This window comes from Canis aureus, chromosome 4, assembly GCF_053574225.1.
Source record: "Canis aureus isolate CA01 chromosome 4, VMU_Caureus_v.1.0, whole genome shotgun sequence".
NCBI lineage: Eukaryota > Metazoa > Chordata > Mammalia > Carnivora > Canidae > Canis > Canis aureus.
The window spans coordinates 44,591,533-44,617,618 of NC_135614.1; the positions used below are offsets into that span (position 1 = coordinate 44,591,533).

Below are 26,086 nucleotides of genomic sequence, written 5' to 3' on the forward strand. Positions count from 1 at the left end.
TCATTTTATTTCCAAGTGAAATTCTTATGGTCCCTTCAAGGCATCTAAATTTCATTTCAAAGGTTGATTTGAAAAATATATTTTGCTGCCATAAATTAAATGATCATCTCCTTCACATTTTGGTCCAACATTATGAATCAAACATTGGTTTTAATTAAAAGGGACCTGGGCAGCCCGGGTAGCTTCAGCGGTTTAGTGTCGCCTTTGGCCCAGGACCTGATCCTAGAGACCTGGGATCGAGTCCCACATCGGGCTTCCTGCATGGAGCCTGCTTCTCCCTCTGCCTGTCTCTCTCTCTCTCTCTCTCTCTCCCATGAATAAAATCTTTAAAAAGGGGGGGGGGGACCATGGAGTTCAGTGTCATATTACATGAGGAGGTTGTATTAGGCAAGGTGTCGTTAGCTGCAAGTAACAGAACAATCCCCACTTAAAGTAGTTTTGAGGGAATATGTACAGGTTTGCTCTCTGAAAGTTCACTTTATGCCACACCACTTTTACAAAAGACCTACTTTAGTACCTGTTTTTGCTAACTGAAGGAAACCCAAAGAGGATTTTTGCTTATACAAAATGGTGACTGTTTCTTTACTTTGTGCCACATCAGCTTACAAAAGGTTTCATAGGAATGCTCTACTTTTGGATAGCAGGGAAAATCTGTATTTCACACAATAGAAGTCTTCAGGTCAGGGATAACCCTAGATGCAGGATGTTAGGGCTCTTGCCCTACCTCTCAGTAGCTCTCTTGGTGCTCTGTCTCACCCAGTGTGCTGACACCATTCTCTAATTGAGTCTTAGATGGCTGTAGGACACATCTCAGCCATCACATCCTGATGCTTGTTACCAGCACAAGAAGGGATCATCCCTTCTCTGTGTTTTTTCTCTTCAGGACTAAATGTCTTAGAAGCTCATTAGTAGAATTGCTCTCACTTGAAACCGACCTAGGTCAGCCCACTGATGATTATTTTACAGCCATCTTTTCTTGGAGGTGGTGGTAGAAACACATCCATCCTGTAAGACATAGCTACCAATGACGCCACCAAATTCACATGGTGCAGCAGTAGGAATACGGGCTGTGTGGAGTCAGAGCTGCATTCGAATCCCATTTCATTACTAAATAGCTGTGAATCACTTACCCTCAGTGTGTTTCACTGCCCCTTGGGTAATAGATGAGTATGACCCACCAAGATGGCACGCAGATAAGTACAGAAACTAAGAGTTAACGTTTAGACACATCATAGTTTGACACAGCTAAGACATCGATACCCATGTTCATTCTTGTAATACTTCATTTTTACTGTATTCTACAAAGGTACTGGTGCATGATAGATTGAAAATTAAAACAAAACCAAAAAGAGCTGCCCTTCATGGAATCACTGGTGATGTTTGCTAGGACAGACATGAACCAAAGCTACTCCTTGCTTTGCAGATGCTGAGAGGTTTATTTGAGGTGAGAAGAGACCATTAGACAAAGTCATTAAAGAACAATGCAAAGACAACAGTGAAAAATAATGTCATGAGGCAGTCATAAATGACCCAGTGCCACATCCGTGGCTGCGACAGCACTTGCCACAGAGATCTGCAGGGAGGTGGGGTGTCAACATAGTCTTCTCTGAGCAGGTGGATTTGTTTTGATTTTCCTTGCATCCCGGGCCTCCTGTCGCTCTGTCCCTTCTCACTTGGCGGCCTGACGGGTTAATCTCCTGGTGAGCGAGGGCCTGTGAATGAAACTGGATGGAGTTATATGTCAGACTGCAAGGGGCACACACTAAATATCCCGCTCCATTTTTCCTGACGGGGCTTTGATGTCAGCGTAAGACACGTCAGATTACACAGGACGTCATGTCATGTGTCAAATCAGTGTTGGGGCTTCATTCTGACACTTTAATTAGTACGAGTGGCAGGAAAGGATGTATTATTTTTCTGTTTCAAGGCAAAGACCCTAACACCCACTGAGAACTGTTAGGTTCTGCCCAAGCCCCTTTTAAAAACACAGCCTGTACCCCCTAGGATAATAGCCACAGTGTCAAGCTAATGAAAAGAGCTGTGGGCCAGGAGGCACAAACCCTACTAGACTCCAATCCACCCGCAACACCTGTGTGAGCTAGAGATGCCCCCCAAGTGTCATCTTTAGCAGCATAAATGCTTGTTAATTATTGACCTTGCAGGCTTCCCAGCCTTAAAAAGTGGCTATTAATGCTTTCATATAGCTCATCGGAGTATTAGGTGTTGAAATGAGATAATGCCCATGACAGTGCTTCTGAGGCCAAGAATGATGCCAAATGGGCAGGGTAGGCTGTGTAGAGGGGAGGGAAGAGGAAGATGCGGTTAGAGACATTTCCATTTAAGAACTGTGGGTAGGTAGCAGCCATTTACTCCACTGCTGGAAACACCTGCAAACACCTTGCCTTGCTTGTGGCATTGCCAGCAGCTGAGGGTGTCAGAGGTCAGGGATGTAGTCCATCCAGAAAAGTGCCCAGGCATGAACATAGCCCTTTGCCGTGTGTGAACATGGTCCTGAGTAATGAGAAACTTTCGCCTTGCTCTCTGCTCCCGGAAGATCGTCCAACTTAATACCAAGTGAAATCTCTGAACGTCAATAAGCTGCATTCACTTTGACATCTAGACTCCTGTGTAATTAAGACCTCAGGTCTGGCGCTTGGTTTATCAGTGTGTCAATTCTCATTTACATAAGACTTTGGTTTTTCCCACATCTCTGCACAGACGCCGCCAAAAAAAATACTATTAACAATGAAAGGGCTGCAGATAGAGTTACACAGCCCATCGTGTCTTTAATCCCTGCTTAACATTTCCCTTAAAAAGAACATTGCCCTATTCGGAAATTAAACTCAATGCGTTAGATGTTCTTTATGGAGGGAGAAGAGAGGTGGATTTTCCACTGCTTTATTCTGAGCTTGAAAAACATCCGATTTCATGCCCTTTATTCAACTGTGAAGCAGAATCTGCTGCATAATTGGAGGGTGGTTTCTTCATCTCTCTTTTAGAAAACAACGGGTTCCTCTCACCTCCCTATAGCTGGATGCTAAAATCTGAGACCAGACTCAAAGATCCCCTAGGTGTGTTAATCTAGTTTTGTTTATTCAGACTGAAGTCTGTTGGGTGTAACTGGATCCTACAAAGGAGAAAAGTGACTTCTGGGCTGCTGGAAACCATCCTTCCCTCCCTGTGGAGCTTTCTCCAGGGCAAGGAGCGGTGGGGACCCAACACTTTGGACGACTCTTCTTCTTCCAACATTAATGGCTATGAAACAGATGCGTTTATTGTTGCAACTCAAATGAGAAAAAGCATGTTCAGGAGAAGTTAAGGGACTCTCACAGGACCACACATAGAGTTGGTTATATGACCTGGGAAATAATGTAACCTCTACAGCTCTTCATTTTCATATCAATAAAATACACTCATCTGTAAAAATTAGGGATTGGGAAAGAAGTCTAATATAAAGGCATAAAGAAGGGAGACTCTGGTCTGTATAACAGGATTCTAAGCCTGTAGGAAGCCATAAAAAAGAATGATAACTTGGGGTTGCTCTCAAGGAGCTTCCATTCCAGCTCTTTCACTTACTACTGTGTGACCTTGGTCCAGTCGCTACACTTCTCTGGGCTTCAGATGCCTTATCTCAGAAACAGATTGTTATGGTCCTCCCTTTATAGTATTTCTATAAATACTAATGAAATAATTCTTATAAATTACTTGGAGGAGTAACTGACATAATGTTAGCCCTCAGTTAATATTGCCTATTAGTAATAGCACCACTATTGTTTTTATCCAGATGGCTGTTCCCTTCTGAATGAGACAAAAACAGCGATTGACTCCACTAGTGCCAGATTCTCCCCACAAAGTGTATCCTCAATATCTGGCCAGTCTTAGGGCACCCAGGCAGTCCAGAAAGGCACCCAAGAATTTGGGCCAGTGGTTCTCAGCCTGGGTTCACAGGAGAATCACTCCAGGGAACCTGGAACAATACTGAGGGTCAGATGCCTAGACATTTTTATTTACTTGATCTGGAGTCCAGCTGGGCATCAAGAGTTGTAAAAGCTCCCCCAGATGATTCTAACGTTAAGAACCCCTGGGTTAGGGAAAGACAGTGTCATTTTGATATGGAAAAATGTTCCTGAAATATAGTGTAAGCTATTACTTCCCAAGTGTAGTGGTTACTGCTGGTGTTACGTGAGATCCTGTTAGATAGTGTAGATTATTTGTATATTAACGGTATCCCATTTATTGTAATGTGAATAAGGAAAACATAGTTCAAAGTGATATTCTTTAAGTTTAAATTCATTAAAACTAAAAGTGGAAGGGAATATATAAAAATTCAATTTAAATAAAATATCAAGTTAACATTCACACATTTATGGTTTAAAAATATGACTGAAACATGAATGACTAAGGTTTGGGAAATATATGAAGCAAATATGATTGTAATCATAATTCTGAGTATATGTGATAATTCTAAAGAATAAAATTGAGTAATTCTACACCTTCTTTATATAAAAATACTACAAATAGACAGCAGACATAAATTCTACACCTTTTATCATTTGAAAAAATAAAGGTATTTTTATGGTGAAATATGGTGGAATATGGTGAAACTTCTAAACATCCAAGAACATGAACTCCTTGCTGTCCAGTAACTTACTTTTGGGATGCAATTGGAGATAGAAATGTTACTCCATATTTACTCAGAACTATAATTAAAATTACCTTGTATATACTGACATGGTTAATGGTAATGGGATCCTGTAGTTTAAGAATGCCCTACCATTTACAAAGCACTTGCGCTTACATTATGTATCAGGTTGCCCTGATAAGTTGCTGTGGTTGGGTTATTAGCCCCTTGTCCAACTGGGGTAAATGAGGCCTGAGGGGTTAGTAGATGGCCTGTCTCACGTTACACAGATAACATGTGGTAGTACAGGACTGGAACCTTGACATCTAAAGCTAACATAGAACTTTCTATGTTTTACCACTCTTGTGCTTCTAAAGTCTTGTCCATGTTGCCTGCTTTCTCTCCCACATTAAATTATAAAATCTCTCAAGGGCGCCTTTCACCGTGTGGCTATAGATTTCCTTTCTGATAACTTGCTCCACACTCAGAAGCCTTCAGTGTTACTTCAAGTATTAGAAAATAGTTGGGCCAATTAGGTCATATAAATACAAAACCACCTTGATGAGACTGCTCAGAATTCTCTTACTTTATACTCCTAACCAACCCCACATTTTTTTGGTCTGGACAGCCAAAATCATCTTTGAAAACGTGTCAATCCATCATGACCCTCCTTACTTAAATCTCTGCAACAGTTGTCCATTTCGCTTTGCACAAATTCTAAGCCCCTGCACCTCCTGACTCATCTCCCATCTCCTGGTACTATGGTCTGGCTCACCTCCTTGACATCCCTCAAAAGGCCACACTCTTGTTGCTCTATATCTAGCCAGTGCTGTTCCATGCAACAGGAATGCTCTCCGCCTCCCTCTCTACCTTGCCAGAAACACCTTACTTCAGTGTTTTCTCCCTGGATTGGAATTACCTGACCTCCTGAGTGGATGAGCCCCTTGCCCCTTTCCTAGCCACCCCCACCACCCCCATTACTCTTTCATGCAGCAGACAGATCTTTTCTTGATAGCTCTTCTTATTTAGAATTACTGGTGTGGAGCTATCTGAAGGCAGAAGAGGAGTCACCTCCATACTGGTTTTCTACCATTTGACTTCCAGACTCTAGCACAGAACTTAATACATGGTCATTGATTAACAAATATCTGTTGAATTCATGAACAGAATAGGAAAAGGCTGAGAGGTAGCTTGCACTCTCTGGGGACAGGGTGCAGTTTTCACCTCCTATACCAAGAGCAAGTCAGGAAGTCAGAAATGTTTACAAGAACTTTGAGACTGACCAGGGCCACCTGCAACTGTACCATCCTGAGGCTACTGTCTATACCTGACTAGTACTATTATTATTCTGGCTACCCCATACAAGAAATGACAACCTACCGGTGGCTTCCAAGTTGCTTTTTAAGGGAGGGAACATTCTAGTTAAACCCAGGGTGGGATACCTACAGCCCTGCCAGCCTTACCTTTCCATGACTCCCCCAGAAGTTCCTGAGGCAGCATATAAGAACCGTGAAGTTCTCATAACACAGTCTTAAAACCACACATCTAGTACATAAATACAGCATCAGAAGTTAGAAATCTGTATTTTATTCCCAGTGATACCACTTTGTACTTTCTGAGCCAGGAAGTTGCTTTCATTGGCCAAATTATACTTTCCTTACCATTAAAATAACTATAATATTGCTTATCCTACTTAACTCATTGAATTGTTTTGTAGACAAAATAAGATAAAATGAAAATATTTTGAATAGGTAGAAGCACTTTACATTATTATTTGAGCCTGAGTTACCCAGATATGATTGCTTCTCCTTAAGGGCTTTTAAATGAAGGAAGACACATTGATTTTCATAGATACAAAGGCGTCCCAAAGACATAAACACAGTGAAAGAACAAATGCATTATTCATTAGTGTAAGGGATTTAGGTGGGTCGTCAGAAAGAGACAGTGTTCTGTAGCAGGAAGATCTTCCTCTGCGAATGAGGAGACCTGAGTTTGAACCTACCTTGTCATCCAGTTACTAACTGTGGGAATCTGGTAGGTTGTATCACCCCTGGGAGCCTCAGTGGCCCTGTATATAAATTGCAGAAGGTGAGAGTGGGTGGGGAAGTAGAGAAAGGCAATCATACTGCAGTAGTTTGGAGGATCACATGACACAAATAAGAAAGGCCTCTGGAAACAGCAGTTTGCCTTAGCAAATCAGGGTGTTAGTATTATCCAAGTGCTTGCATTACTTAGGCAAGGGGAAGTCAAGAAGTTGTCAGGGAAGGCTGCCCAGAATAGCAAGGGAGTACCAAGAAGGACTTGAGTAATGACAGGGAGAGGGCAGGTCTCACCAGAGAACGTGTGCTTCAGGCGAGGGTGCAGCCTGGGACAGGGCTTATTTCCAAGGGACTGGTAGGACCCTGCCAAGATGGTGGGTTATCCCCCCCTTCCCAGAAGCTGAAGTGGCTCCTAACAGCTCTGGATTACAAAGCAGAGGACAGCATCCAGGTGGGCAGAACGTGTTAAAAGGATCCCAAGTACACTCAAGGATGTTTGTTTTTGATTGGAAGATAAGGATTAACTGGATTAATGGAGCCTCATGGATGGAGAATGTGCAGACACTAATTGCCCCTAAATTACAGTGGATTCCATTGGAATTGTGTATTCTCTCTACAAGCCTAACCACTGCCCCTCCTTCCCTCCCTCCCTTCATCCCCACACAATGCTAAATGAACATGTCATTGTAACTGAGATGAAAGGCCTTGAAATTTATTTTCCACTTCCCTCCAAGATCTCTTGTTTGCAAAATACAAGAGGAACTAGGTTACTAGTCTAGTTTCAGTTTATTTCATACCAAAAAAAAAAAAATTGTATTCCAGGGATTCAGATTTCTGGAAGATGTTTCCAAGCTCTCTTTCCTTGCTAGGTTTCCTGCCACACCAGTGGCCTAAAAATAAGTGGTTCGGAGTTCAGCATGCTTCAGAGTCACCTGGATACCATCTGAAAGCACGTTCCTAGGCCCTACCCCAGACACTCTGATTCAGAGGGTCTAAGGAGGTCACCCAAACTTGCATTTCCAGCAAGTTACCCCATCACAGTGATGGTGGCAGTCCCAAGACACACTTCAAGAACCACTGAACCTGGGAAAACCAAAATATTTTTTTTAAGATTTTTATTTATTCATGAGACAGAGAGAGAGATAGAGGCCAAGACACAGGCAGAGGGAGAAGCAGGCTCCATGCAGGAGCCCGACGTGGAACTCGATCCTGGGTCTCCAGGATCAGGCCCTGGGCTGAAGGCATCGCTTAAACCGCTGCGCCACCCGGGCTGCCCTAAACCAAAGTATTTTAAAGAACCTGGTCAAAAGGCAGCCCCAGTGGTACAGCAGTTTAGTGCTGCCTGCAGCCCATGGCATGATCCTGGAGACCCGGGATCGAGTCCCCCGTTGGGCTCCCTGCATGGAGCCTGCTTCTCCCTCTGCCTGTGTCTCTGTTTCTCTCTCTCTCTCTCTCTCTCTGTCTCTATGAATAAATTAATAAAATCTTAAAAAAAAAAAAAAAAGAACCTGGACAAAGAAAAAAGAATGCCAACCTCAAAATCCTAGGGCTGCATCTTCTGGAAAATGGAGGTACAATAATCAGAACTTCAAAATTATTTATTTCCTAAATCAAATATGCATATCCTCCTGGATTTTATAAAGCTTATAGGATAATTGTGCTTTGTTATGCATGGGAAAAGCAAAGGAGGCTAGAAGAGGGGCAAGTTCTTGCCAGGGACTACACCCATTCCCCCTTCACTCTGGTTTGCATACCTCCTCTTCTGTCAATTATTGTAATCAAGTGTTTTTTTTGGCAACTCCACAGGCATCACACCTCCCAACCCCTGAACATCCCTTCTGCCTTAACCACACCAATATATGTGTCCAATGCTGTTCCACATGTATTTATAGATCACTTCTTCTGTGCAACACTGAGTAAAGCTTGGGCTACTTTTTGATAATGCTTCCAGAATTTTGCAAAGTACCAGACAGTGATCAACAGACTTTGGATTTTAGTTCTGGCCTTATAGTTGTCTTACCATGTGACTATGGAAAGAGTACTCTAAACCTCTGAGTATGATTTTACTCATCAATAAAAGGAGAAAATCTAGATTAGCAGTTCTCCCCTTTAGGGGAAAATGAAAATTAAGTATATAGACCTCTTCCCAGGAAAATTCACATGTGTGTAACATGCAAAATGTTGCTTACAATTTTTAAACTGCTGGGACACCTGGGTGGCTCAGCGGTTGAGCCTCTGCCTTCGGCCCAGGGCGTGATCCTGGAGTCCAGGGATCGAGTCCTACATCAGGTTCCCTGCATGGAGCCTGCTTCCCTCTCTGCCTATGTCTCTGCCTCTCTTTCTCCATGTCTCTCATGAATAAATAAATAAAATCTTTAAAAAAAATTTTTTAAATTGCATAAATAATAGTATAGTAATAGAAGCAATAATAATAGCTGGTATTTAGCAAGTATCAACTTTATGCCAAGCACTGTGCAAGGCACTTTACATGTATTATCATATTTAATCCTTGCAACAACTCTCTGAGGTTATCAGATCTAGTTTCATCTTGATAAAATCATGGCAGAGACTGTAAGGAATGTATCTCAGGCCCCCTGGTAGTAAGCAGCAGAAGGGAGATTTAAGGCAATCTACACTGTTCTGAAGCTGGTACATGGTCCTCTGGATTAAGGAAGGGACCCTGTTCTAGGTGATATTGCAAATTCCTGAAGCTCTAATGTCCCAGGATTTGCAAATTTTTTTTCCAAATCCTGAGAACCAAACATTGAGGAAATGACCCATGGTATTCTCAAGGCTTTTATGCATCAAAGGTGATCACAAAGGTTAGAATTTAAAGGAGATGTGGGGTTCAGACACAGAAAAGCAAGTCACTTCTGTCTTTTGTGTCTGTCTTAAAAATGAATGCTTTCTTATCACAGCTTCTAACCAGAGGCAGCCTCCTCTCAAGGCAAGGGGAAATACCCATCTCGGCTTGGGCAGGTCAGTGATGTGACAAGATAAAGGGCAGATCCTTAATGAAAACCACTCTGCCTCCTGCCAGCAAAGGAGTTTTCTTAGTGCATTTCAAGTCCGCTAACACCTCTTCCCAGATCAATGGCTTTTCATAAATGCACCAGGAGATCTTTGAACCGCTAATGCTTCAGGGGCTGTTTAGGTTTGGAGTCAAACTGTTTAATATAACTCTCCTCCAAGTCTGGCTCTATTGAAAGGTCTCAGGAAACAAGGCGGGGGGATGTATAAAAAGCAGAACTGCCATGGCCAAGTGACGTCCCCCCACCTAGGCCTCCTGTTTATATAAGCAAATTGGACCAGGCTGATTACTTGCAGGAGGGGAAAGAAGGAATGAAATGACATGTGGGTCATGGTGGAGAAAAGGAATCAGATTAAAGGTGCCTCTTGATTGGAGGGGAGCAAGTCATTTACTCGAGGTGGGGGGAGCCAGTGATTGGCTTCATCAACAGATTAGGTCACCCACCCATTAGGCACTATGATAAATACTGCACTGTGCCATGGAGGCATGGGCCAGGCTTCCCATGTTCCTGGGAAAATGAGTGCCGTTTAACTTAAAACTTCTTTAAACACTCAAGCTAAAGGAAGGGTCGTTTTCAAAAGGTAGATGACCGTTGGCATCAGGAGAGGTTACGCCAAAGGGCCTTCCCATATCTATGCTGTGCCCACATCTGCTTTCCCAGAACGCTTGGTGAGACTGGTAATGAAGTCATAGTAACAGCTGGCATGTCCCCCTAAAGGCTCAGTGTTCTGTCTTTACCTCACTGAAACCTCACAGCAATCCTCTGAGGTGGATCCTCTGCTGTTACTAACCCCACTTTCATATGGGGAAACCAGGCCTCTGGGCAGATAAGCAACTTGATCAATGGCACAGACATCTGGGATAGGAATCTAGACGATCTCTCCCTCTTCACCACCAAACTGTCTACTTGTGTGAATATGATCCACGATCATTGAATGTTTAGCTCACTTACTCCTAAAGTTCTAGGACCTAGTGATTAACTCATGTATCCCCTCGTTTAGACTTCAAACCCTTTGAGAGCACAGACCATGTGGTCCTTTAATTTTGCCTCCCACCACGGTGTCTGGTAGAGTAGGGACCTGATCCCTCTCTTTTCTCTTTTCTTCTTGAAAAGTCCCTCTTAACGTTCCCTTTAGGGTTTTGGGATCTTTTTTCTGATTATAATATTAATACAAACTCACCGCATAAAGTATTGCTTTAGGCACCAAAATTCTATAAAGATAAAAAGAAGAAACCACCAGAGGTAACAGTCATTAACATTTTGGTACATAGTCTTCTACTTTTTATGTATGTATGCACATAAAGATATAGCTTAAATACGATTACACTATTTATGTTGTTTTGTAGTCTGATTTTCCACTAACAGCCTATTGTAGGCAACCATAGATCTTCAGTCATATTTGCGTCATAATCTTGCTGTGTTCCACTGTGTGACCCTGTCAGGATCCACTAATCTGCAGTTGATGGACTGTGTGCTCCTGGTATATGCCTGTCCCTACGAGATGCAGCAAACGCGCCTGTAACAACTTGCTGCTCCTATATTTCAGTCCCTGCTCTTGGCCCCACTTCTTGAAAACTTCACTCCCTCAGCAGTTGCTTGGATTGCAGTTCTAGAAATGGCAAAATATATATGATGTCTGTTTCAGGATCCCTTGGAGACTTACACAATCCAGTTTTTAATATAAAAATCGGGCTGTGGCATTGCTCTTAAAACAGAAGGAAGTCACAAGTGCCCATTTCTGCCTCATTCCCTCAGGACATTCTAGACTCTTCTCCTGTGAGCACGCCATCCCTGGGGTCACCACACCTGGGGCTCGTAGCCATTTCCAGAAATGTCCCGACTGTGAAATTGCTATGGACAGCTGGTAAATCTGGAGTCAAGGGTTAACAAATACTGGCAAGGGCATGGGAAAAGGAGGGAGGCTGAGGATTTGAGAGTTTGGGGAATGAACCCCTCCTGGTTTAAGTTCCTGGGCTGAAGTGCATAGAGGGGAATCACAGGTAACTGTAGCTGTGTGAGGACCCAGCCAGGTATGACGGTGGAGCTGAGAGAGCATTGGGGCTGGCCATGAGAGCTAATACAAATACAAGCCCCAGAAGCCCTATTTATTATTTTTCATCAGCCAAAAGAAGGCAATTTTTAGATTTAGATTTTTTTTGATGAGCTGTCACCATGGTGATAGAATTGGAAATTCTTTCTCTGACAACATTGCTGTTAAACCATTTGTTGAATTATTTGCATACCATGACTAGGAGGCCCCCAGAGCTGTGTGCTTCCCCTCTCTATCAAGAAGAAAGTTGGTCTCAGCCATCCCTTGGGTTCTTTGCCACAGAGAAGTCCAGGTTTCTACCTGCCTGAGCTCTACCAGGTAGGGATGAGATTCCTGGATTCCTCACAGTGCCTCCTGCAGAAGGAACTCATGAGAAAACAAAATCAAAGACAAGAAAAGAATAAAGAGGACACCTGGGTGGCTCAGTTGGTTAAGCATCTGCCTTTGGTTCAGGTCATGATCCCAGGGTTCTGGGATCAAGCCCTGCATAGGGCTCTCTGCTCAGCGAGGAGCCTGCTTCTCCCTCTCCAGCTCCCCCTGTTTGTGCTCATTCTCTCTCTCTCTCTCTCCCTCCCCCACCCCCCTCTCTCTCATAAGTAAATAAATAATCTTTAAAAAAATGAGTGAAGAATTTAACCATCTGTTCTAGGGAAATTGAAGTCTCTACTTTTCTCTGGACCCACTTGGTTTGGTCTCTTGCACATCATATCTACAGAATCTACCACAGGGCAGAGGTGCTGGAGGAGACATGCAGTAACTTTGACCTTCCAGAATGATCCAGGCATGTAGCAACCCAAGTTGCTACTTCTGTTACTGGGCTGGAACTATCTGAATCCACTCCTGTTCTTCTTTGAGTGATAGTTTCGTTAAGATTCCAGATGGATCCAAGATAATTTTTTAAAATCCTCTTAACTCTCTGACTGATTTTAGAACTGTATCCAGAGAAGTCCCTTCTTAACACCCTTCTCTGATTTGGGGCCAGCAAAGGGGGATGTATTGCATTCTGAAACTTCCAACACTTTTTACCCTGACTCACACTTCCATTCAGACCTCTTCTCTGAAAAAGCACCAGCCCCATTAATGAAGAGCCATGTCCTAATGAGAAGTAATTTCATTGTCCCGGTTGCCTTCTACTTTGGTGAGATTCGGGTGTGTCTGGAGACTCTAGGAGTCACAGTTGGCCTCCAGCCCCTTGACCTTGTGAGAATTTTATATGCCTAGGTAGGACCTGCGTGAAATTGCACCTGTGTCTTGGGTTTGTGTCTTCTTTTCATTTTGTCTCCTCCCTCCCCCCCCCCCACTAGACCCCATTCCTCTGCTACTCTTCTTTAAAGACAAGCAGGGGGTGGTTTATTCTGGGCTGCTATCAGTTTGCTTCTGGAGGATGGGGTGCGTGTGACAGCTTGGGCAAGGCACGGAGCCCAGGCTGTTTGTGTCACACTCCGTTCCCAGTGACAAACACTGCTGCTCGCCTCCCTGTCCAAATCTGATAACACGTATGTTCTCCCAATTCCGTGCTGTTGCTCTGGAAACTGAAGCAGCAGCACGATCTAGAGTAGGATTATGGCTTAGTCAACCTTAAAGTCTCACAGCCCTTCTGGCAACTTCTGGCATGAAAAGTACGTCCACTCCCACTGCCCAGGGAGAGGTTTGTGACCAACAGCTTTCCCTGCTGGGAAAGTTTGCCTCCTGAGATTAGAGAATGTGTGTCTGCCCGCAGCTCACATTGGGGGCAGGTAGTTTTTTAGAAGGGGACTCAAGCTCTAGAATCTCAACTGAATCCCAGCACTGCTGCTCACGAGATAAGACACAACAAGCCTAAGCTGTTGCCACAATCCCTTCTGAACACGTCTCTTCCTCCTCGGGTGGACTGGCCATCCTGGAGTCTCACAGGTACTAGACCTCAGTGCTGCATTCTCATCAGGACCTAGCTCTTGGGGCAGAAGTTACTGGCTCAGAGGCTTGCCAGCTGGCTCACAGGTCATATTCTTCACCTTTCTGATCCTCCCATGAGTTACTCATAAAAGGAGAATAATTATGCCTGCCTCAAAGCTGGCTTTGAGAATAAATAAAATAGCATGCACCAGGCCGATAGCTCGAGATGCACCCAATGTGACCATCTGGGAGAATCCAATTCTCTACCCTCAGGATAGAAATGTTTCCATTGAGGAGAAGAAATAGTTCTTTCCCTTTCCCTGCATTTCGTCTTTCATTCCCTTCTGAATGCACCTGCCCTTAGGATACCTGCTCCCCTCTGTCTGAAGAGGTGAGTGCAACATGGGCAGAAAACCGAACCTCTGGCTCCCTTACTCACACACTGATGCATGCGCCCAAGCTTTACAATCCCTATTAGCACCTTGCAGACGTGGCTTTTAGTATGGTGGGGAAGCCTAAGAGTTTAGGGCACAGGAGGCAGGGTGAAGATTATAGAAGACCAATCATGAGAGAAGGTAGCTAGGAGTGGGAAGGCAAGAATATAGAAGACAGGAATGAGGAAGAGGAGGAGGAGAAGGAGAAGAGAGAGAGAGGGAGAGAGAAAAAGAGAGAGAATCTCCAATGATCTTAGAAGTCCCCTGGATTCCTAGAAGCCCTTGGGGGAAAATTTACCATATCTTCCTATCAAAGCCACCAGCCTCCAACCCAGAGGTCTAGAGCATAAAGGCATAAAGGTCTAAAGAACATAAGGGCCTGTGAAAATTTTTAGTCTTATAGTCATTCTTTTTAAAATGAACATTGCATTCCCCCATCTTTAATAGAGCCCTAAAATTACACAACCTTTTTTTTTTCTTTTACAAAGAACAAACCATTTTTTATTCTAATGGAGTAAATGAAACCTCAAGGCCATCTTTGCAGAGGTATTCACTGCTTTGAATACCAGCATGTGGACCTCATGGAAGAACTCACCAAAGCCCCAGTTCTCAGGACCTTCTTCGGTGTGCTTACGTTACACATGCCTGTGTGCATCTGGACATTTGTGCAGCTCCTCACCAAAAATGGGCATCCAGAATGATAAAAATGTGGCTGGTATGACAGTAAATAACTTAATTAAGAAATGTTCAGGAACACACAGAGAGTGCATTCAGGTAATGGAAGTCAGAGCTTCCATTTCCTTAGGCACCTTCCTATAGGCAGAGAACATTATTTTAGAGTAGGCATCACTAGAAGTACAAATGCTACAGTGCTCTCACTAAGGTGATGCATTTTTGCTTATTACCCGTTCACCTTTTGCTCATTTTCTTGTGGAGCAAAGCAGGGCTTTAAGCTTGAGTAGGGTGTGTTCCCTCTTGGTGTGCTCCTATGTTTAAGCATAGAGCACTTATTCTATTGTTTACTTGTCCTGCCTCTTTCGTTCTCCTCTGGAGGGGAGTTAGGGCAAGTGCCAGAAAATTCTCTCACCCTTACACAACCTATGTTTCATCTAAAAACAGTGAAGGGGGGGATCCCTGGGTTGCTCAGCTGTTTGGCGCCTGCCTTTGGCCCAGGGCGCGATCCTGGAGTCCCAGGATCAAGTCCTGCGTCGGGCTCCCAGCATGGAGCCTGCTTCTCCCTCTGCCTGTGTGTTTCTACCTCTCTCTCTCTCTCTCTCTCTCACACACACACACACACACACACACAATGAATGAATGAATGAATGAATGAATGAATAAATAAATAATTTTTAAAAATAAATAAAAACAGTGAGGGGTCTGAAACTACTTCCTACCTGTGACCCCCAAGTACATTTTGTCCAATTGGCTACCTTAGATGCAAGAAATACTGGTCTCTGGCTCACATACAACCTTTCATTATTTTCAGCAGCAGGATTGTTTTTGTAAACGGCAAACATAAGAAATACATAGTGGATATAAACTCAGTCTGCAAACATCAGTATATGTAAAAATTTCTCCACTTTCCACAAAAACTAAATCTTAGGCACTTCTGCATCCCTGTGCTCCCTTTCCCAGGGCTGTGTCCAAGCTCCAGAGTATTTAAATGGTGCCCACATACAGAAGGAGGTGATGAGCGTCAGTTCATGGCACTTAAGTCTGTCTACCTTGACATAAGACAACCACCTCTTTTTATCCAACCCTCTTCTTCCCTGCAATTCTGCCCAGCACAGAAAATTAGCCTTCTGCTTTCTTGCCTCTCAGAGGCTCTGGGAAACTCTCGAAGACTGTCTTTCCTGTAAGGCTGCTAATTGCCACCATGAATCCATTCTTCTCCAGAGCTCCTGCACCAGGACAGAACAAAGGGAGTTCTGAAAGGCCTTGCCACCTCACTTAGCTCCACCTGGCAAAGTATGTCTCCTCAGACCTCAGCTTTTATCATTTTCCTTCATCCCACCCATGTCCAGTCTGGGTACTTGGCAGAAAGAGGTTAAGAAAGGAGTCTCTACCCTATGCCCATCTGTGTCTCAACTCCTTTCATGATCCATTTAAATATTTTCCCCCTGCAGGAAAAATCTTTGGAGGAGGAAGATTACTAATTCTGACTATTCCAGTATACCCCAAGTACACTTAGGGCTTATATCAGCACTGTCTAACAGAATTTTCTGTGATAGACATGTTCATTATTATAGTAGCCACAACTACATGTGACTGGTATGACCAATGAACTGATTGTTTAATTTTAATTGACATAAATTCAGATAGCATCTGGTCTAGATTTTTCAAACTTAAAAACCAAGAGTTAATGTCTTTGTACTCTATATTGTATAGAACAATCTATCCCTAAGGCAAAGGTAGGCTAAATACAAGAAAGTGTATGTGTGACATGGAACATATCAGTTATCACTTCAAAATACTATCCCACTATAAATAAATGAAAAATCAGGCTGTGCTGATTCAATCAGTGAGAAGGCCAGAATGTGTCCATTGCCCATCCCTTAAACATTACAGAAGATACTGAGTCAGGATACTGAAGGATCACAGAGCTTCCTGGAACTTAATTTGGGAACCACTAAGCTAGTTATATCTAAAACTCAGTCTGGTTCTGACATTTCAAATATGTAAACTTGTTTTGATGAGGAAGTTGTGTCTTCAAAGGGCTGGTGACTTGCCTTAAGGTACATAGCTAATTTTTTTTAAAATTATTATTCCTAAAAGACAGAGAGAGAGACAGGCACAGGCAGAGTGAGAAGCAGGCTCCATGCAGGGATCCTGACACAGGACTTGATCCTGGGACCTCAGGATCATGCCCTAGGCCAAAGACAGGAGCCAAACCACTGAGCCACCCAGGGATACCCTACATAGCTAATTTTTTGCAAGAAAGATCTGAGAGCCAAGTCTGCCACACCTTATCAGAACTCTTTCCCCTATTATACTTCATGGTGTTCTATAGGATTCTAACCTTGATGCTAGACTGTTCCATCTCCCCAGGAAATAATTATTCCATGGGGAAATGGGCAAATCTCCTCTTCTAGCAGTGTATGTGGCAGGGCATCTACCAGTCATCAATAGGAGGAATAAACTCATTATGCTAGCATTGCAGGATGTGAGTAGAAACCTCAGGAAAAACAGTTCCTGCAACCACTGCCCTGATTCTCCTCCACCCTTCTCTTTCCCTGTAAACAAGTAGCAACCCCTCATTTCCCATCCTGCTTTTAAAGATGCTAAGGACCTCACTTCTTAACTCTTAAAGACATATTTTTTAAAGATTTTATTTATTTGAGAGAGAAAAAACAGAGAGGACAAACAAGGGGAGGGGCAGAGGGAGAGGGAAAAGCAGGCTCCCCACTGAGCAGGAATCCTGACACAGGGCTCAATCGCAGGACCCTGGGATCATGACCTGAGCCGAAGGTAGATGCTTAACTGACTGAGCCACCCAGGTGCCCATCTCTCTAACTTTTACCTAGGGAGGAAACTCTGTATTTAAATTAAATCGGGCTGCTATAAGAAATGAATTTAACATAATGTATAATGACCCAATTTTTTTTAAGATTTTTTTATTTATTTGAGAGAGAGAGAGAGGCAGCAGGTGCATGCATGCACTAGCAAGGGGAGGAGCAAAGGGAGAGGGAGAAGCAGACTCCCCACCAAGCAGGGAACCTGACAGCCATGGGGCTCCATCCCAGGACCCTGGGATCATGACCTGAGCCAAAGGCAGACACTTAACCAACTGAGCCACTCAGGCACCCCTTGGCAAACTTATTATGCAAAAAGTCAAATAGGAAGTATTTTCAGCTTCACAGGCCATATGGTCTCTGTTGCAAATACTCACTTGTGCCTTGCAATATAAAAGTAGCCGTAGACAATATGTGAACAAAATGACATGACTGCATTCCAATAAAACTTTATTACACAAACAGGCAGCAAGCCAGATTTAGCCTAAGGATTGTAGTTTGCCAATCTCTTTTCTAGACCAGGGAACACACAGAACAGGAACATTTTAGATTATTTGCAAAGAACTGAGAAAAAGTATGTGCATTTTCCCTGGGTGCTGGAGGCAGAAAAAGAAAATGGATTAAGAGGATATAGAAGCTGTCAAAGGACTTACTTAATTAGTTCTTTATAAAAGAGGAAATGTTTTCGGCTGTGCTTCGAAGGAAAGCCATAATAGCTATGAAGAGAACGTCCATTAAAAATGTAGATTTCAGAATTCCACCCTCAGTATTTTGGGAGAGGGCCCAGGAATCTGCATTTTGGCATGTTACCCTGCTGCCTCTAAGCAAATGGTAGAGGTGATGGGTGATCACAATTTGCTAAATACGACAAAGCTGTTAGTTTCTGTGATGCTTGTGGATGTAACAGTTATAATGTGTCTTCTGAGTACACAGGAAATAAGATGCAAGGTACAGACAAATTCACTAACCTGGGTAAACCAAATTTTCTTTTGCTTTCAAGGAAGCTATCAGAATGTATGGGAACAGAAGTGATCCTATAGATCTTTCTAATTTATTTTTTTTTAACTGAATTAGCTTGGGACTCTAATTAGTAACAAATTGCATATTGCGCAATCCACAATTGGTTGTGAAACAAGAAATAGAATCAAGACTTGCAAGGAAGCTGTGACTGGCAGGCAGTTTTGTTTCTTTCAGGCATTCCACCACTTGCTTCCCTCCTCTGAAAAATGGCAACTCCCAGATCTGATGATCTGCATTAGTGACAGTGTCACAATCATAGGGAACAAGTTGACACAGTTGGATGATTTTGGTTCCTAACACTGTGTCCCTTGCCTTCCCCTCTCCACATGCAACTCAGAGTTCTGTGAAACAGCCCTGGCCACCACTTCTGCTCCTCTCACCCAGCAACCCAGAGTGGGAGGAGGCAAATCAGCCTGGGAGAATCAGCAGCCGCTAGGCGTCAGTGCTGGGTGCTAATGGGCACCCCAGGAGAGAGAGGCAAAAAAAATGCTGGGGGTGACCTTGAGAAAGTCAGGGCAGGAGTGCCCAAGGAAGGGAGTCCATTATGCCAACCCATGTGTTCATGTTCCAAAGATGTAGTTGCAGTAGAAGGAAAAAGAAAACTGCCTTCTGTAACACTGCATGTTAATTATACCTCAAAAAAACCCAGACAAGTTAAAAACAAACAAACCAAAAACTGTGCAGGCCAAAAAAACTGCCTCGGAACCCTCTCCTTTCTCTAGGACTAGCAGTCACCCACCTTAGCATGGGTGCAGACGCATTCAGTCCCTTGGTAGGATGACTGGCAAAGCACCGATGAGGGAAAAACAAATCAATAAGTGTTTCCACAGTTGAGCACCCAACTCAGAGATAAGAGGAGGAGAAAGAGAAATCACTCTGAAGATTTCTTTCTCTAGTAGAGGTGGCTGTGCTGCACTCAGATCTATTTCTGGGCATAGGAATGTGCCCTCCTCAAGTGAAGTCTCTCCCCACCCCCAGCCCTCCAGAATGAGGCCCAGCAGCCCCCTCTCAGCTGTCTGGCTGTCTACACAGGTTGCCTGAGCAAACCCCTTTCTTCAGTTCAGCAGCTTGGCTGTGCCCTGCGATCAGGGTAGTGCTCTAGCACTGAGCAGCCCATCTCCCTGGAAAATGCAGCTTTTTTTTTTTTTAAATTTTTATTTATTTATGATAGCCACAGAGAGAGAGAGAGGCGCAGAGACACAGGCAGAGGGAGAAGCAGGCTCCATGCACCAGGAGCCCGATGTGGGATTCGATCCCGGGTCTCCAGGATCGCGCCCTGGGCCAAAGGCAGGTGCCAAACCGCTGCGCCACCCAGGGATCCCGAAAATGCAGCTTTTAATTTTATTTCAGTGTCCTTTGCAGCGGCCCTCTGATGAATTTGATAAAATGCATACACTGAGAAAATTCAAGGTGGAAGGCACCTTGCCTTGGTTCATGCCCCTCATGCAGACAGGGGACTGCTCATTGATTTCCGTGTAGATAGGAATCACCTGGGGAGCTTGCAAACTTCTGATCCTGACTCAGCAGTGTCTGAGGTGAGACCTGAGAACTTGCATTTATATAAGCTTTCTAGGTCATTCTAATACAGATGGTATAAATGATGCTGGTAATTCCGAAACACATGGTATAAGTGGGCAACAGGATTGGGTGGAGAGGGAGGGGATCTTTTTTAGAATTGCTTTTTGAAGCTTTACAGGTAGAACATAACCTCACTCAGCAGGAAAACCCAGCAGTGTTATCAGCCTTGTATTCAAAAAGGGCTTTGTTTAGTCCAACTGGAACTTTTTTTCCAGCTTAAGCCCCTTTTCCTTCCTTTGATCCTCATTGGCTCCAGATTACTTCTCTGACTTCTCCCCCATATAAGCAAATAAACCAAATAAAACCTCAGAGCTGCTTCAAGACACTAAAGCATTCCTGAGGCTTTTCTTTCTCTTAGTCTCTTTCTTCTTTTCCTTATAGACAAACTTCCTCTAGAACTCCCTCCTAGGACTGATTATCCATGCCATTGTGCCACCCTTCCTAGTTACCACTGTGGCACACACCTCTGAGGTCAGCCATTTCTATGGGAAATTTGGCCTCATTGCTGTATGGAGGCTCATGGGAAGCATTAAGCTGACTTTGAGGAGCTGGCTGCAGATGGTGTGCAATTTGGCCTGCCCTTCCCAGCCCTGCTTCAAGCAAGGGTTGGCATAAGTGTTATGAATGTCCCCCAAGGTGGCTGCTTTCCTTTCCTTAAAAGCTTCTTTTGGTGAGAGCCTCCGGCGCATTGCCGGGTCTGTGCCTTTCCAACCCCATTCCATGCCATAGCTCTTCTTGGCCCATCCTTGACTTTTCTGTGTTGCGCACTCCCAAGGGCCTGGTGTGAGCTGGGTCATTAAGAAAGAGAAGGAAATGTCCCAGAAGCACCCAGAAATAGAGGTGAGCAAAAAGGAATCATAGATGATGATGAAGCAACCTTATCTACTTCCCTCAAAGTAAAGACCATAGGCATCTCTAACACTAAGGCCTACTGTGTATGCCACACATTTGCATGACTTGTCTAAGGTAAGATTAATAGAATTGCAGATCCACAATGACTGTTCAAGGTAGATTGCAGGACAAGTCCACAGCAGGTGCCAAGTTTACTGGAAAATTGAAAGAAATTGCCATCAAGCAACAATGGTTTACATCACAAGGGACAACAGAGTGTGGTCACAGACCAAGTTGTGTTCAAACCACATACGAGCCATGTGACCTCAGAGAGCTACTTGGCTCTCCAGACACTAGTAACCATAGGTGTAAAAAATGATGCCACCAATAATAAATAACTTTTATGGAGCATTTACTACATTCTTAATTGTGTTAAGTGCTTTATATAATTTTTAATTGAAAAATGACATCAATCCTGTAAGGTATATGCTGTTATTTGTCCCATTTCACAGATGAAAAAAATTGAGGTGCAGAGAAGGGTAGAATCTGTGGGACTAGCGATGTGCTCTGAACACTGTGCTAATAACATCAATCTCCTGTGTTATTGTGAGGACTGAATAAGGTGGACATGAGGAGCTTTAGTGTGGTTCATAGCGTACAGTGCTCAGCAAATGATAACTGTATGCATTATATATGCTTAATGAATGGGTCTGTCCCACATGAAGTGATTTCTCAATTTAGAGGAATAGATGCACTTAATGAAGAATGATGATGCTGTGTCTTGCTAAGCTTACACAGTATCATGCCATCTCCTAGGAAGGCTTTCTGGATCCCTAAAATTCACTTGTCCCTAATCAGCATGATACCTTAGTGGCTAGATTTCCCCCATTAGCTTTGTCTTGATTTCTGCAGCAGAAATGTTGCAATTTTTGTGCACCTGTTTCTGTACTTGACTAAACTTCTTGCTGCAGTGGCTATATTTACTGTTCTCTACTGCCAGGACTCAATCAGGAGACTCTGTTTTGCTGACTGGCTGGTGTGTCTTATTTAATGCTCAACAAGAGACTGGGAGATTCATCTTAAAGCCTAGGAGCTAGATGGTAGAATCATAATTGTGGGACATCAGCTACTCCAAACCTTGTGAAAACAGTTGCCTGTTTTGCTGGCTTTCCTGGTCAGCTACTGGAGGTCACTGGGCCCTGTGAGGCAGATGAAGAGGACTTGGCCAAGAGGAAGGAAAGAAGGTGAAAGATGAGACAGGAAGAGCAAGGGAGAGAAAATCAAAAGAGCATAGAGAGAAAGTAAAGTTTACATAAAATATAGAATTTTTAAACTGGAAGACCCTTAGGGAATACCTATTCTAATGTCTTAATTTTATCAATGAAGTTAGAATAGTCTAGACTGGTTATTACACAAAGTCACACAGCTACTGATTATGTATCACTTTTGAATAATCCTAGCAGAAATGCTTCCTTCCTGTCCACATGTATGTGCCTGCATGTATATGGCCACACTCTGGCTTCTGGAACCCCACTGCTTGCTGGCTCCTGAAACTTTGAATTCCAGCATCCCTTTGCAGATGTCCCCACAGCCATTAAATGCACACCTGCAGGAGCTCTCCCACTGGACTCAGGGTCACCAGGAAACATGCCCTAAACCTGCCCTCGCAGGAACATTTCATCCTGAGCATAAGAACAGCTGCCTAGTTGCCATGATGGGGGGGTTGCCAGAACTACTGCTATTTTGTTCTTATGTAATATACAGAAACTCCACTCTGGGCTAAATATATCTACTTGTTGAGGGTGTTGCTTTGTTTTCATTTGGTTATTTGGTTTGCAGTTTGTTTTTGTGTGAATGTATAACCCTTCTCAATAACCAGGTTTTGCTTTTTGCCCATTTGGAAGTATTGTTTCATAGCCTACAACATCATGACAGCCTTCTGAGGTTGCTGCCTAAACCTCCTGCAAACACAGCTACCCCTTCTCTGCCCCGCTTCCCTCCTTCCCTGCAGGCCTGTGTATAGAGAACACTGTTGCCCTGCTCAAAGGAGAAAGGAAAGCATTCATGGCTAGGCAAGGGAAGCTAGCTAGACCTGAGTCTTGATCTGTTCTCTTTTGTTCATCTGTTTTAGACTTAAGTCAAAGATTACCCCTAACTGTTGCTGTTCTTTCTCTTCCCTCCATCTCACCAGCCTCTCTCCCCGACTAGTGCTTGAGTTTTCTTGGTTCTCATCAAATTTATACTGACTTACCACTCCATGGACTTAGATATCCAGGCCTTCAGTAATTTGGGTTCAGCAAATTCACTAGATACTGTGAAAGAGCGTATGCAGGAGAAAGGATACACATGATGTATAATGGCCAGCGACACTTCCAGATAAAATGACCTTGTGCTGTTCAGGCCTTGTGTACGATGTCAAGGCCCAGGCCACGTGTATGTCATAAAGCTTTTGGACATCAAAAGTAAAAAAAAAAAAAAAAAAAAAAAAAAAAAAGCATAGCTATTCTTCCTTCCTTCCTTTCTGAGCAGAGCATTCTCTACTCCAAGCCCCAGTGTAAGCAGGACTCTAGATTTTTTTGTAAAAGTCTTTTACTATTTTCCTTCATCTCCTCAATGCAAAAACTAACAAATGCATGGCCCATAGAATGAAAAAGATAGGTAGAACTTCTCTTCACAGGGATCTGACAGTCTAGGGGTGGCAGGCAAGCACAAATAAGCAAATATATACATGAGAGGCTTTGAGATACGTTACAGGAGATCATAGAAAAGGCAGATGTGCAGAGGAGACAGGAGGCATGCATGGTACTTTATATGTAGAGGTCTGCAAAGGACTCTCTGAGGGATGGACACCTGGGCAGAAACCTGAATGAGTAGAAGGAACTAGGCTTGCTTAAAAAACATTTTCACCCAAGGAACTGCCTCAGGCCCTGGCTGCCCTGGACTGCCTGTATAGCATGAGTTTAATTCCATGTGGGTCCTCACTTCAGAATAGGATTGGGAGAGGTCAAGCAACTGCTAAAAGCAGAGTAACCCAATCTTGGGGATGAGTTGGCCCATAATAAGCATCCAGGTCCTTTGAAAAATGAAACCTGTGGTCAGGTCCCCCAAGAGCAGAGGAATTGAGTTTCCATTTTAATCATGAAACCAAAGTGATGCCCCTGCCTATATCTCATTTTGCAAAATTTCAGCTTCCCCTGGAAGAGGGTTTCCTGCCTTGGATCCTAGAGGATCCCTGGTATGCTTACCTCCTGCAGATATCAGCTCCCTGTGTAATGTTGGACATGGAACCTCGGTGGTGGCTCAGGAGATGGTAGGTTGGAAGCAGAGGCCCCAGATGTTGTATGTGAGTGGGTGATGAAAAGCATGTGGGAGGTGGGGACTGGTTGCAGGGTTGTTAGCACTCAGATTTGTGGGCTGCAGCTCAAATTATGACATCACAGAAGGATGGGACAACTGTGAGTCCAGAAGCACAAACATGGCTTTTCCTCTCCTCAGTTCCCATGTAGCCAGCAAAAATTTTGTTAAACACAAGATGGAGCAAAGCAGGAGAAAGATTGGCAGTGTCTGCAAAAGACCCCCTATTGATAGCTCACATTTGTGGCACCTGCTATGTGCTAGACACTGGAGTAGACTGGAGACATGCATTATTTTCCTTAACCATCACCAGATGTCATGGTACCAGTCCCATTTTATAGATGCAGAAAGTAAGACTCACAGAAGTCAGGTAACTTGTTCAGGGTCATCCAAGTTGTATGCAATGGCCAGGACTTACCTCAGGCCTGACTTAAGAGTCTGTATTCTCTGAATTCTTCACAACTGTGCTTTACTGCCTGTTTGCTTAGGCACCAGCCCTGCCAGAGTAAGACAAATGGAAAGAGGTGACCTACCTTCCTAAAGGTGTTTTCTGAAATGATTTCTAATGATCTGTGATGGAGCAACTTTCCAGGATTCACTCAGTAGTTAGTTGTTTCATAGATGAATACATGGGATCAGAGGTGGGGGTGAGAGGGAGGGAGAAGGAGAGACATTAGTGGAGAATGATTTCCAAGGCCGGATCTTTTCTTTATTTGACTCTAGTAAATTTTAATAAGGCCCTTAATGAAATCCCAGTGCTTAGCAGAGCCTCTACGTTTATAAGTCACTGGCCCAGGGTAGAGGAAGGGAACTTGTAATTCTGGCACAGAGCTTAGTCCTGCTGACCTTTGGTCCATTCAGGTGAGCCAGACTGATCAGAAGGAGCACCATGCTCTGAGTGCATCACTCCTGCCCAGGTAGAGTCCTGACACTGGCACAAGCATGGCCCCAGCTCCTTAGAGGTGGCTCCCTAGAAGTCTTGCCCCAAGTCAGTGGCTGCCAGTCAAAGAGATGCGTGAAAGAAATTCTCAGATATACTTATCACAGGCTTGCAGAGCTTCATGTCATTCTGCTTTGGAAACATTACAATTAGAGGTTGGTAATGAATGTTTTGGTGATCATCAAAATCCTTGTCTCATTTCCCAATCTATAAGATGCCCTTTCTCACACCCCAGAAATTACTTCCACTAATAATGAGGAATTATCATTGTTAGTGTTAACTATTTAGTGGGCAATAAATAATATTTATAATGTATCAAAGTTTAAAGAATATGACAATAAAACTGGTTCCTGTCTTCTAGCACCTAAAAAAAAAAAAAAAAAGAAAGAAAGAAAAGAAAAAGAACATGTTCCTGTCATTGAAATCCTCTGTATAGAGTGAAAAATGAAATTTTTATCAAAGTGGGCAGTGGTATACATAGCGCTTCCCTGGGATCATATTCTTTATTTCCTACAACATACTTTAAAAAAAAAGAAAAGCACCAGCTTTTGTAATGGCAAAAACAGCTGCAGCCCATTTACTGACAGCAGAACCAGGTAACTTTTCAAGTCTGGTTGAGTTTTTTTCCCTTCCCTTTGACCTGACATCCATAAGTAAGGATTTTAGGATGTGTAAAACCCTGAGCTCTGACAGAGCGGGCCCCTCCCCCTCAGGCAGCGGCTGTCTTGCTTTGTGCTGGACAGAGCGTTCCTCCGCCTACTCTCCTCAGGGGTCTGTAAAGCGTCCCAAAGTCTGGCCTC

General features: G+C 43.6%; 1 protein-coding gene and 1 long non-coding RNA gene across 2 annotated transcripts in view; one reads left to right on the forward strand and one right to left on the reverse strand.

Moving 5' to 3' along the window:
- Positions 1-26,086, forward strand: part of SLIT3 (slit guidance ligand 3) — a 591,462-nt gene that overhangs the window by 247,951 nt on the left and 317,425 nt on the right. The window lies entirely within an intron of this gene.
- LOC144312655 (uncharacterized) lies at positions 1,413-24,680 on the reverse strand. Its single transcript, XR_013378185.1, has 2 exons — positions 24,238-24,680; positions 1,413-1,712 (listed from the first exon to the last, which is right to left on the reverse strand). It is a non-coding gene; the product is annotated as an uncharacterized LOC144312655 (long non-coding RNA).